Here is a 14,360-nt window from a genome sequence, read left to right as displayed (position 1 = left end):
GCACAGTTGGGAGACTGCTGGGAAAAAGAACTTAAATTCCTCTCTGAAAGTATCTAACATGATACAAATATAAGGCAGTATTTCTAAACAAAAACTCTCTGCATTTCTCTGAGGCATCCTAAGCCTTTGTCAATATCTTAAAACAGGTTTCAAGTTCTCTTCATCAATATGGAGGATCAACAATTAGAGATCATAAGCTTGCTTGAGTAGCCAGCCTCATGTGTAATCTTGGACAGTTCTAGCATCCCAGGAATCGGTTCTACATTTTCTCTAGTCCTTAGAATTAGTTGCTCTTGTTTTGACTCTCTGCCCTTATTTTATCATCTCTTAGTATATGTTTGACCCAGTCTAAATTAGTCATCTTTCACCCTAAAGTTCCTAGATTCCTCCCCATGTTATTACTGGGCCTTATGCTTCTGTTCTGATTCTCTGGCCCTTTTAGTGCCAGAAGGGGACACGCCTTTAAAAAAAAAAAAACAAACAAACTCCAACTGCCAAGGTTACCAAGTTGTGCAAAAGAGGAGCTGCTTATGCAAACTGCTTCAGACTTTTATACGGGAAGGAAGAGTGCAAAGTGACACTGGAAACGCATTTTGCAAATCTCTCTCCCCTAGTGTTTCTGGGGTAAAAGGTTGTAAGTAAATTACTGACAATGGGCAAAAAAACACATGGAAAAAAACACTTTATTAGGTGCTTTCTCTTCTTTAGGAAGAGAATTTTGGTCCTTTCAGAGGAAGCTCCAAGTAATTCGACAATGCCCAGTTTCCTTCAGTTGCTGCAAGTGGATCCCACGGTGGGTGCTCTGGAAAGCACCTTGGGGGCGAACGGGTCTGAGGCCGCTCATGATCAAGGTCGTCCAATCCACTTGCAAAGTTGAGAATCTTGCCGTGTCACCTTAGCAGCAGGTCTGTGTTCCCCTCCAAAGAGCCCCACCTGGCGCACCCCACCTCCACTCGGGCCCCAGCCACCAGGTAACGTCGGGCGCTTTAGAAGGTGCTGCTGCGGGGCCGCTTCAGACGCAACCACCGGGGAAGAGGCGAGGACAGGGGTGGATGCTGCAGGCGCGCGCGCGCAGGTGCTCGCGCACCCACAAACACACACAGGCTCGGGGTGCGCGGAGGACGGGGGAGGGGCGGGGACGGCCTTACCAGATCAATGAACGTCAGGAATTTCCAGCTCCCTCCGTAGGTCTGATGCGAGGGCATTTCGACGGCCTTGTAGTTGCACAGGATGGAGCAGTAGGACAGCAGGATCGCCACCGCAGCACCTGGCAGGGGACAAGCGCCATGTCCGCCAGAGGCCTGGGCGGGCGCGGCGGCGACGAGGGCGGGCGGGAGCGCAGGGCGGGGGCGGGCGCCGTGGGAACCCGGGCGCGGCCGGCGGCGCGGGCGGGGGCTGCGGCGGGGCGCCCCCGGGGGACCGCGCGACCGCGGGCGCCCGGCGACCTGCGCGGGCGGGGCGATTGCGGGCACTGCTGGCGGCCGGGCGGCGTGGCGTCAGCTCTTTCGTCACCTCCGTCATTCTGCTCCTGCGTTCGCGGGGCCCCGGGACACCCGGCCGGGGGCGCCCCCTAGGCGTCCCGGCGGTGGGTGGGTGGCCTCCGAGCGCGCTCGAGCTCCGGGGCCGCGGCTGGTGGCATCTGTCGGGCGGAGAGCGACGCGGCCCGGAGAGGGAGGTCGGCAAACCTGCACTGAAGGAGGGGACCCCAGTGTAGACAAACGTTCCAGCCGGGGCATTGCAGCGGAGGTCAAGGGTGGCTCCTGTGGCCAACTGGGGTGCTCTGTGGCCACGGGAGGTGGAGGCGTGAACTTGGGGTGTAAGCCGGCGCCCTGGTGCCCCAGAGTGTCTTGCTTTATTTTGGACCCAATTGAATTTTCAGTGTTAAACTACTATTAATCACTATGAAATTCCCTTATAAATTCTATTCCAGTGCCTTGCACTTTTCCACGGGAACTTTATAAATATCATATCAGTATATAATATAACAAGACAGGCTATGCACTTTGGACAAGAGGTGTATACGTGAAAGATTATAAAGGAAAGAGTGTCAGATAACTTTCTGCTACAAGATTACATTCAGCTTAAAAACAAATCATTCTGAGTTTGGATGTAAAACCCGGTGTGTAATTTGATACTAATCTTTTGAGGGTTAAACGGGTTTTGCCCTTTTACTTATTTGTTTTTTCCTACACTACAATACCAGGGCTTCATGGAAGGAAAATAAATATCAATGGGATTCCCTCTGCCTTCCAGTAAATGTTGTCACGCTGAAGTTGCATCAGTCTGTGGGCAGCGTTTTTTTTTTTATCATGATGGCATTTCAGCCAACCAGATGCAGGGTCAGATGATGAAAGGACCACATAGGTATTTCCTGTGGATCCATTTAAAACAGGTGTCCTCTCCAAATAGTCTCTGAGTCAGAGGATGTGGAGGGAGGGCGCAGGGAAAGCCGAGTGTTAGAGAGAAAGGAGCAACTCATGAATGTTTTCCTGAATTTTTCCAATGAAGCTCTAAACCAAAATAAAGAAACCCCATAGATTTCTTTAATTGGCCTTATAATTATGCTAATAGAAATTGATGTCACAAAAATCAAGATAATTCCAAGAAGATTCTACTGGCATAAAACTATTTATTATTGGCAATTTCTACTTTTATTTTTATGGAAAAGTTGGGTCTAATTTTAATTGTGTATCCATGTTACATGTTCATAAGATTGCAAAATTAAAAAGTAGATCTATTGAAGATCTGTCTTACTAGGTCCTTAATAAAGTTTTATGAGTTAGAGTGATGTCCTCAGTGTTTGATATACCTTCCTACCTTACAATTTAGAAACTCATTAATGAGACTCTCTGTCCTTATCGTTACAAAATATAATAATATTTTCATAAAGTCATTTAAAATTTTATTCTATGGTCAGTTTCTTTTTAAATAACTATAGGACTAAAATAAGTGATTTGAACTTATTCTAATGTGTTTGCTTTTGTTATTTTGTGATTTTCTAACCACAGTAAGATAGTGAGTTTTGTGTTTGTTTTTTAATCAAACATCTGCATAAATTTTGCTTCAAATATTTTATGAGACTGTCAGTCTACAATATCTGGAACTTCTTGGTAACTGTGTATTAACAAGTCCAGGTTGCTCTTTTTGCTTTTTAGACCATATCTAATAATTTTAGTTATGCTTTAAAGGTATTCTTTGTGAAAAAATATTAAGCTATACACAGTTTGTGTCTTTACAGTGTAAAAATACAATGGGGTGTTGCTTTTAAAACATCACTCAGTAGGTTATCCCTTTTTATGAACTATAATACTTTATTCATTGATAAGTATTTACATGATGATTCCATATTCGAGTTACAGAATACTGTTTTTTATTGTATAGAAGAAATATCTGCATGTCACTTTTTTGTCTTTTTCATTCTACCATACAGTTAGTGGGGATGGAGGAGAATAGCCTTATCCAGTTGAGTTTCATGGAAACATATTTCCCAAGGGAAGATTTCTAGGCCCTGTTTTAGCTTCTCATTACATTAGTGTACTTGGATGATTGTAACAGCTCCTACTCTTTATATGTGGGCTGAAGATATTCTTCCTTAAGAACGTCTAAAAGCGGATACAGACTCCTCATTCCTTTCTATTTTGGAGGGGGAGGGTGTCTGACATACTGGTGATGATAATCCTTGCTAATTTGGGAAATGACAGGGACCCCTAGGTCTCCCTTATGTTGTATTCCAAGAAGCCAACTTCATACAGCCATGAGTCTTGGCTTAAAAATTCAGGAGGAAGCTTGGGAGTCAAGATGGCGGTGTAGGCAGACTCTGAACTCACCTCCTCCCATGGACACAGCCAATTTACAACTACTCGTGGAAAAATTACCCCTGAGACAGAACTGAAAACTGGATAAGAGGAACTCCTGCAACAACGGACAATCCTAACTGGGGTAGAAGAGGCAGAGACTCCCTTCTGGAGAGGAAAAACGCCACCTTCACAAGCCGCCAGCTTCACGGCCGCCGGGAGCAGCTCACAGGTACGCAGCCTCCCTGGAGGCACGGGGCCCTGAGCCGGGGAGCGCCCCCGCTGTGGGCATTTTGTGGACCCAGCACAATTGAGACCAGCAGCATAATAGCTGACTTTGCCTGCTACTAAAGCATTGGGTAGCACCCCCAGAAAACCCGGTTCACAAAGAAACTAAAACTGGCTCTTAAAGGGCCCGCGCACAAACTCACCCGTTCCAGAAAGCATCCTAAAATCACCAGAAAGAAAGGTGCACGGTGCTTCGGTGACAAGAGACTCACCTAATAGGCCCTGAGTGCATCTCGGTGAGGGGTGAGACCTCTCCAGGGACTGGGACATTGGCGGCGGCCATTGTTGTGGCCTGGTGTGAGTGTGCTGACACAGACGCCATTGGAGTTCTCCCTGAGACCTGCTAGCCCAGGGTCTGCCCCACCCGCTAGAGCACCGATTTAATCCAGCTCAGCCAGGGCAGGCAGCCCACCCTAGAGACTAGCCCCACCCAACAACAAGCCCTCAGGCAACGTGTGGGCCTGCATAGATTGGTGACTGGATTCTCTGCAGCCTGGCAACTGAGCTGACTTGAGCGGGGCAGGGTGTGCACAAGGAGCGGGTGGAGAGTGTGGGGCTGTGGCAGAGTGTGTGGGGCTCCCGCCGTGGAGAGACTGGGTCCACTTGGGGAGGTCGGGGCGCTCACACGGGGCAGGACTGTGTTGACTGTGTGTGTGGACCTGTGGGCGGCAGGGCTTCTAAGCCACAGAAGACTTGTACTTCTCAAAGACCCACATAGGAGGTTTGCTCCACCTTCCAAAACCTGAAACAATTGGGTGCTCCTGTGCCTGAGGCCAGCCCCACCCAGCTGCAATCCTCAGAGAGCTGACAAGAGACCTAATAGGCTAGAGGCTTACAGCAATTGTAAGGCCCTGAGCCTAACAACCTGCCACGGTGGGGGCCTACTCACTTAAAAGAAATACTGCAACACAAATGTGGTATTAGAACTTGCAGCCAACTGTGCTGGGGCTCCCCACAGCTGATAAAGAGACTGAAGGGCCCACAACAACTACAAGCAGCTGAGCATTACAACAGCTGGCCAGGAGCATAACTCAGCCTCCCTGGGCGCCTACAGGGAGAGCAAACAGGCCACAGCAGAAGGATACATGTAGCCCACTTAGGGGTCACCCTGGAACATTGAGAACTGAGGGAAGCACACTGGAAGCCTCCTAAGCCATCACTTACATAAGGTCACCTATCCAAGAGCAGGAGACGTAGCTGACCTACCTAATACGTAGACACAAGCACAGGGAAAGAGGCAAAATGAAGAGGCAAAAGAATACATTCCAAGTAAGGGAACAGGACAAAACCCCAGAAAAGGAACTTAGTGAAACAGAAATGAGCAACCTACCCGACAGAGAGTTCAAACTAAGAGTGTTAAGGATGCTCACTGATCTGGGGAGAAGAATAGATGGACTCAGTGAGAATGTCAACAAAGAAATGGAAGATATAAAAAGAACCAAGCAGAAATGAAGAATACAATACTGGAAATGAAAAACTCATTAGAGGGACTCAAAAGCAGAGTAGAGGATACAGAAGAACGGATCTGTGAGCTGGAAGAAAGACTAGAAGAAATTACCCAAGGTGAACAGGTAAAAGAGAAAAGAATTAAAAAGAGTGAAGACAGTCTAAGGGACCTCTGGGACAACATCAAGCGCACTAACATCCGTGTTATAGGTGTCCCGGAAGGAGAAGAGCGAGACAAGGGGGCAGAGAATCTATTTCAAGAAATAATAGATGAAAACTTCCCTAACCTAAGGAAGGAAACAGACATCCAGGTACAGGAGGCACAGAGAGCCCCAAACAAGATAAACCCAAAGAGGCCCACACCAAGACACATCATAATCAGAATGTCCAGAATTAAAGATAAAGAGAGAATCCTAAAAGCCGCAAGAGAATGTCAAGTTACATACAAAGGAAACCCCATAAGGCTATCAGCTGACTTCTCAGCAGAACCCTTACAGGCTAGAAGAGAATGGCATGATATATTTAAAGTGCTAAAAGGAAAAAACTTACAGCCAAGAATACTCTACCCAGCAAGGTTATCGTTCAAAATGGAAGGAGAGATCAAAATTTTCCCAGATAAGCAAAAATTAAAGGAGTTTGTCACCAAGAAACCAGTGTTACAAGAAATGTTAAAGGGACTGATTTAAGGGGAAAAGAGAAGACCACAAATAGGAAAAATTATCTATTTCCACGATTAGAACGTAATGGATACAAATGCACAAAAAAGAGGTTGGATATGATATCAAAAACATAAAAGGAGGGAGGAGGGTAGTTAAAGAGTACAGCTTTCAGACAGAGGTCAAACTAAAGTGACCATCAATCCTGTATAGAAGAAGAAAGGAACAGAGTAGGACTACTAAAACACTGAGAAAAAAAAAATTAAAAAATGGCAGTAAGTACATACATATCAATAGCTACTTTAAACATCAATGGACTAAATGCTCCAATTAAAAGGCATAGGGTGGCTGACTGGATAAAAAAACAAGACCCATATATATGCTGCATACAAGAGACACACTTCAGACCTAAAGACACTCACAAACTGAAAGTGAAGGGATGGAAAAAGATACGCCACGCAAATGGCAATGAAAAGAAAGCTGGGGTAGCAGTACTCATATCAGACAAAATAGACTTTAAAACAAAAACTGTAAAACGAGACAAAGAAGGGCATTACATAATGATCAAGGGAACAATCCAACAAGAGGATATAACACTTGTAAATATCTACGCACCCAATGTAGGTGCACCTAAATATATAAAGCAATTATTAACAGACATAAAAACAGAAATAGACAGTAACACAATAATAGTAGGGGACTTTAACACTCCACTTACACCAACGGATAGATCATCCAAACAGAAGATCAAGAAGGAAACATTGGCCTTAAACGACACACTAGAACAGATGGACCTAGTAGATATATACAGAGCATTCCATCCAAAAACCGAAGAATACACGTTCTTTTCAAATGCACATGGAACGTTCTCCAGGATTGATCACATATTAGGCCACAAAACAAGTCTCCATAAATTTAAGAAGATTGAAATAATACCAAGCATCTTTTCTGACCACAAAGGCATGAAACTAGAAATCAACTATAGGAAGAAAATCAGAAAAGCCACAAATACATGGAGATTAAACAAAATACTACTGAACAACGACTGGGTTAATGAAGAAATCAAAGAAGAAATCAAAAAATACCTGGAGACAAATGAAAATGAAAATACGACATACCAGAATTTATGGGATACAGCAAAAGCGGTTCTAAGAGGGAAGTTTATAGCAATACAGGCCTATCTCAACAAACAAGAAAAATCTCAAATAAACAATCTAACAATGCACCTAAAGGAACTGGAAAAAGAAGAACAAACAAAGCCCAAAATCAGTAGAAGAAGGGAAATAATAAAAATCAGAGCAGAAATAAATGAAATAGAGACCAAAAAAACAATAGAAAAAATTAATAAAACCAAGAGCTGGTTCTTTGAAAAGATCAACAAAATAGACAAACCTTTAGCTAGACTCACCAAGAAAAAAAGAGAGAAGGCACAAATAAGTAAAATCAGAAATGAAAGAGGAGAGGTTACAACAGACACCTCAGAAATACAAAAGATTATAAGAGAATACTATGAAAAACTATATGCCAACCAATTCGACAATCTGGAAGAAATGGATAAATTCTTAGAATCATACAATCTTCCAAAACTGGATCAAGAAGAAGTAGAGAATTTGAATAGACCAATCACCAGTGAGGAGATCGAAACAGTAATCAAAAACCTCCCCAAAAAATAAAAGTCCAGGACCAGACGGCTTCCCTGGTGAATTCTACCAAACATTCAAAGAAGACTTAATACCTATCCTTCTCAAACTCTTCCAAAAAATTGAGGAGGGGGGTAAGCTCCCTAACTCATTCTACGAAGCTGACATTACCCTGATACCAAAACCAGACAAGGACAACACAAAAAAAGAAAATTACAGGCCAATATCACTGATGAACATCGATGCGAAAATCCTCAACAAAATACTAGCAAATCGCATACAACAATACGTTAAAAAGATTATACACCATGATCAAGTGGGATTTATTCCAGGTATGCAGGGATGGTTTAACATTCGCAAATCAATCAACGTAATACACCACATTAATAAAATGAAGAACAAAAATCACATGATCATCTCAATAGATGCAGAGAAAGCATTTGACAAGATCCAGCATCCATTTATGATAAAAACTCTGAATAAAATGGGTATAGAAGGAAAGTACCTCAACATAATAAAGACCATATATGAGAAACCCACAGCTAATATCATCCTCAATGGTGAAAAACTGAAAGCTATCCCTCTAAGAACAGGAACCAGACAAGGATGCCCACTCTCACCACTCCTATTTAACATAGTATTGGAAGTCCTAGCCAGAGCAATCAGGCAAGAGAAAGAAATAAAAGGGATCCAAATTGGAAAGGAAGAAGTGAAACTGTCACTATTTGCAGATGACATGATTTTATATATAGAAAACCCTCAAGAATCCACCAGAAAACTTTTAGAAGTAATAAACGAATATGGTAAAGTTGCAGGATACAAAATCAACATACAAAAATCAGTTGCATTTCTGTACACTAACAACGAAGTAGCAGAAAGAGAAATTAAGAATACCATCCCATTTACAATCGCAACAAAAAGAATAAAATACCTAGGAATAAACTTAACCAAAGAGGTGAAAGATCTGTACACCGAAAACTATAAAACATTTCTGAAAGAAATTGAAGAAGACACAAAGAAATGGAAAGATATTCCGTGCTCTTGGATTGGAAGAATTAACATAGTTAAGATGTCCATACTTCCTAAAGCCATCTATAGATTCAATGCAATCCCTATCAAAGTTCCAACAACATTTTTCACAGAAATAGAACAAAGAATCCTAAAATTTATATGGAACAACAAAAGACCCTGAATAGCTAAAGGAATCCTGAGAAAAAGAACAAAGCTGGAGGTATCACACTCCCTGATTTCAAAATATACTACAAAGCTATAGTAACCAAAACAGCATGGTACTGGCACAAAAACAGACACACAGATCAATGGAATAGAATCGAAAGCCCAGAAATAAACCCACACATCTATGGACAGCTAATCTTTGACAAAGGAGCCAAGAACATACAATGGGGAAAAGAAAGTCTCTTCAACAAATGGTGTTGGGAAAACTGGATAGCCATATGCAAAAATGAAAGTAGACTCTTACCTTACACCATACACAAAAATTAACTCCAAATGGATTAAAGACTTGAATGTAAGACCTGAAACTGTGAAAGTTCTAGAAGAAAACATAGGCAGTACGCTCTTCGACATCAGTCTTAGCAACATCTTTTCAAACACCACATCTGACCGGGCAAGAGAAACAATAGAAAAAATAAACAAATGGGACTACATCAAACTAAAAAGCTTCTGCACAGCAAAGGAAACCATCAACAAAACGAAAAGACAACCTAACAATTGGGAGAAGATATTTGCAAACCATACATCTGATAAGGGCTTAATCTCCAAAATATATAAAGAACTCATGCATCTCAACAACAAAAACTACTACCAACCCAATTAAAAAATGGGCAAAAGACCTGAACAGACATTTCTCCAAAGAAGATATACAGATGGCCAACAGACACATGAAAAGATGTTCAAAATCACTAACTATCAGGGAAATGCAAATCAAAACTACAATGAGATATCACCTCACGCCCGTCAGAATGGCTATAATTAACAAGACAGGAAACAACATGTGTTGGAGAGGTTGTGGAGAGAAGGGAACTCTCATACACTGCTGGTGGGAGTGCAAACTGGTGCAGCCACTATGGAAAACAGTATGGAGATTCCTCAAAAAATCAACGATAGAACTACCATATGATCCAGCTATTCCACTGTTGGGTATTTATCCAAAGAACTTGAAAACACCAATTTGCAAAGGTACATGCACCCCTGTGTTCATTGCAGCGTTATTCACAATAGCCAAGACTTGGAAGCAACCTAAGTGCCCATCAAGGGACGAATGGATAAAGAAGCTGTGGTATATGTACACAATGGAATACTACTCAGCCATAAGAAATGATGAAATCCAGCCATTTGTGACATCATGGATGGACATTGAGGGTATAATGCAAAGTGAAATAAGTCAGAGGGAGAAGGTCAAATACCGTATGATTTCCTTCATTAAGTAGTAGATAATAACAACAATAAACAAACACATAGGGACAGAGATTGGATTGGTGGTTACCAGAGGGGAAGGGGGGAGGGAGGAGGGTGAAAGGGATAATTGGGTACATGTGTGTGGTGATGGGTTGTAATTAGTATTTTGGTGGTGAACATGATGTAATCTATGCAGAAATAGAGGTACAATGATGTACACCTGAAATTTTTACAATGTTATAAACCAATGTTACTGCAATAAACAAAAAATTAAAAAAAATAAATTCAGGAGGAAGAATCGTGTTCATGCATATCCTTACAATATTCAATGTTAATGCTATTTCCTTTGGTTCTGTATTTACATTAGATAAGCATTTTCTAACGATATCAATATAGATGAGCAATTCGTTTTTCCCCCTTTACATTTCTCTGCACAACAAGGGTAGAAGTTGGGATGTATCCCTTTGAGACATTTGGGCATCACAGAAAAGACACTGTGGGTTTCTTATTTTTTCTTCATTATAAAAGTAGCTTATTTATGATATTAAAATAGGAAAGTTTAAAAAAAATTACCACCACTCTCATCAACCAGAGAAAACACTGCAAATATTTTAGCATGTACCTGCCAGTCTCTTTATAATATGTAGCTAGTTATGACACACTGTGTAACAATTTGCATCAAGCAGATTTTTTTGCTTTAAATTTAATAAGAATGTTTCCTTATTATTTAAAATTCTTTGTAAAAATCACGTCTAGTGATTGCATAGTATGATATAATATGAACTTATATTTTGCTTAAACTTTTCTCTGCTTTGGGATATCTAGGTGTTTCTAGTTTATCACTATAAATACACTATAATGTCTGCATTTTGTGTTGAGAAAGCCACTTTTTAAGGATTTTTTGTAGCCCAAAACCAGTTAAGAAACCACCCTTTTATAATCCAATGTGTATATTTCTTTACACGTGTTTATATGAACTGAGGTGCCAAGGAGAGCTCTTTCACGCTAGAGGGCAGTTGGGAAAGATTAAGATCTAAGTAAAAGAAGTAGGTGAAAGTCACTCTTTTTTCCAGCCGTTGATGCTCATTACAGATTTTAAAAATCGCCTTGGATATGAAACATAGTGCCAATGCATTTCATCAGTCAGATTTTTTGCTGTTAACCAGAAAGAGCTATTTACAGCCTAAATGAGCAGCAGCTACTAACAGCTGTGCTGAGGCTGCTGGTTGCAACAGTTTTCGCAGATTTAAAAATGGACTGTATTTGCTGTAGAGAACTCCACTAAATTATGAGATTTCTAAACACTAAGGATTCTATGGAGGGTCACTGATAAGCTTTAGAAAAAGTAGTGTTGAGATTAGGCTCGAGTCGCTGGCTAGATCTCATACAGATCTGAGACATCCTCCTCGCTCCCTGAAGGCTGTCGGTGCATCTGCCTGGAATGCTATCTCTTTGTGTGTGTATATCCAGACCCAGCACATCTGGCAGGACTTGGTATGAGTCCACTTTGACAGTCCCTCTTCGGGACGTAGGATGTGGTCTTCCTGCTCTGAACGACCCACGTGGATGGCTTACTGGTGATTCAAATTCTACATGTACTCACTATATCCTTCTTAGAAACTACCCACTCTGCAGAGTCCGCAGTCTCCGGAAACAGCACCAGCATGCTGTTAGAAACATTAGGATGGAGCCAGATGGTCTGGGGGTGCCAGTCTCTTAGTGGTGTTAAAATGTCTCTGGAAGTGTAGCAAGGGAAGGTAACCCACTTGCCAGAATGCTTCTCGTGGAGGGGACTGTGTGCTGTTAGAAGAAACACTTGCATAAACTGTGGTGGATGGGGGTGATTGGTAGGAGAGACCTTCTACAGCATTCCACAATAACAGTGCGCCATTGCTAACTTTCTTCTCCCCGAGGGGAGTTGGGGTAACTGCAGAGCATTTGTTCTGCTGAGTGGACTGTGTACATGGATTTAGGACTAGAACTCTATTGCTCTGTGCAGTGGAGGAGAGGCAGACCTCCACCAGGAGGGTCTTTGTTTCCCACAGCCTTTAGCCTCTTGTCTAAATAAATGTTGAGCAGGTATTGAAAAGACATTTCAGGGGGCCTGCCCAGTGGCATAGCAGTTAAGATCGCACACTCCCATTCTGCTGCCCGGGGTTCGCAGGTTCGGATCCTGGGTGCCGACCAACGCACCACTTGTCAAGCCATGCTGTGGCGGCGTCCCACATAAAGTAGAGGAAGGTGGGCATGGATGTTAGCCCAGGGCCAATCTTCCTCAGCAAAAAGAGGAGGATTGGCAACAGATGTTAGCTCAGGGCTAATCTTCCTCATTAAAAAAAAAAAAAGACATTTCAGAGGTCTTAAACTCAAATCCTTTAGAGCCCAGGCACGTATCATAATTAAGTAAAGCTAGATGTAAGGTAATAGGGCATAATTGGGCCTACAAAAACCTAAAGTAAATGCCCTACCTAGATGCACTTCAATTCAAACTTTTTAACATTGTGTGAGCCAAAATAAAAGAAAAGCACACTTGCAGAAAAGCTAGATTCAGCTGCAGGTAAAGACTTTTGGATTATCCTTTTGAAGGAGTGCCATGTGAACATCTTACCCAGAGTGTCCAAAAAACCCTGTCCCTCACTCCTCCTCCTCAGCTGCAAGAGTTAGGATTACTTTGGCTGTAATTGATAACCCTATTCCTTGAGGCAGGATGGAGGAAAATATGAAGACAGGCCAAAAGGGCACATGTACACTGTCCCTTGAAGATGGTTTGCCGAGGAAGCTGTCACACACCAATCCACCTACACCTCATTGGCCAGCACCCTTCCACATGGCCAAAGCTAGGAATAGCAGCCTCCCTTCTGGGTGGCCATGTGCCCAGCCCGAAATCAGGGCTCAATTAGTATGGAAGGAGGATGTTACGGGTTGAATTGTGTCCCCCAAAAAGATATGCTGAGGTCCTAATCCCCAGTACCTCAGAAAGTAGCCTTATTTGGAAATAAGGTCATTGCAGATGTAATTAGTTAAGATGACATCATACTGGCATAGGGTGAGCCCTAATCAAACATGACTGGTGTCCTTATAAGAAGGCAGAGACACACAGGGAGAATGCCACGTGATGATGGAGGCAGAGATTGGAGTCATGACAAGCCAAGGGATGTCAAGGATTGCAGACAGTCACCAGAAGCTAGGAGAGAGGCCTGGCACAGATTCTCCCTCACAGACCTCGGAAGAAACCAACCCTACCGACACCATGATGTGTAGCCTCCAGAACTATGAGACAATCAATTTCTGTTGTTTTAAGCCATCCAGTTTGTGCTACTTTGCTAATGGCATCTCTAGGAAAGTAATACAGGGGAGAAAACAGATATTGGAAGATCACTAACAGTTTCTACTACAACATCCAATCAACAGTCAAATTCTAGTAATTTATTCTCTGAAACATTTCTCAAATATGAGCCTTCATTTCTCTTTCTATCGCTGTTGCCTCATTGAATAGGCTCTAACTGGCTTCCTGCCTCCATTGTCGCATCTCCACATCCCCCTATCACTGCCTAGAATTATCTTCCTGAAACTATAGATCAGATTATATCACTCTTCTCCTCAAAAATAATCAGTGCTTCCCCACGGGCTACAAGAAACCTCAGTATTTCAACTTTCATTCCTGCTCCTTTTAAAATAATTATGCATTCCATTATCATGGGAATACTTATTTTTCCCCCAAACTCAACATTTACTTTTAGTCTTTCATGCCTCTCAGGCACTAATGATTCACATCACCTTCTCCATCTATTAAAATTCTACTCATCTCTCAAGACCCAGCTCTGGCAGAAATTCTCTAATAATGTCTACGTTTGCAAATACTTTGCCAACTAGGAAGCACTTGCACCTTATACTAAATGGCGATCGTAGCATCTTCTGATGGGGCAGCCCGTGATCATCCCTGGCACGACCACCGTCACCCTCCTATCACGGGATTACCCTGAGATGCCCTTCACATGGAAGTAGCCAATCCATAGGGGACATAGTTGTCAGAAAGTGTTCCCTCTCTTTTGTGAGATGGAAAGCATATTACCCAATAGATTGAGATCACGTGAAGCAGCTAACTAAACTATCCCCTT

At 42.5% G+C, this 14,360-nt stretch overlaps 1 pseudogene across 1 annotated transcript; it reads right to left on the bottom strand.

The window, feature by feature from the left end:
• Positions 1-665: 665 nt before the first annotated feature.
• On the bottom strand, positions 666-1,379 carry LOC147911231 (androgen-induced gene 1 protein-like; annotated as a pseudogene). Its single transcript, XR_015551378.1, has 2 exons — positions 1,149-1,379; positions 666-1,010 (listed from the first exon to the last, which is right to left on the bottom strand). The product of XR_015551378.1 is annotated as an androgen-induced gene 1 protein-like (transcript).
• Between the last annotated feature and the right edge of the window lie 12,981 nt (positions 1,380-14,360).

The sequence above is a fragment of the Ceratotherium simum genome, unplaced genomic scaffold (assembly GCF_057802395.1).
Source record: "Ceratotherium simum simum isolate JZ-2026a unplaced genomic scaffold, ASM5780239v1 HiC_scaffold_45, whole genome shotgun sequence".
Lineage (NCBI taxonomy): Eukaryota > Metazoa > Chordata > Mammalia > Perissodactyla > Rhinocerotidae > Ceratotherium > Ceratotherium simum.
The sequence above is the reverse complement of the archived record's forward strand: the minus strand, read 5'-3'. Positions and strand labels throughout refer to the sequence as shown.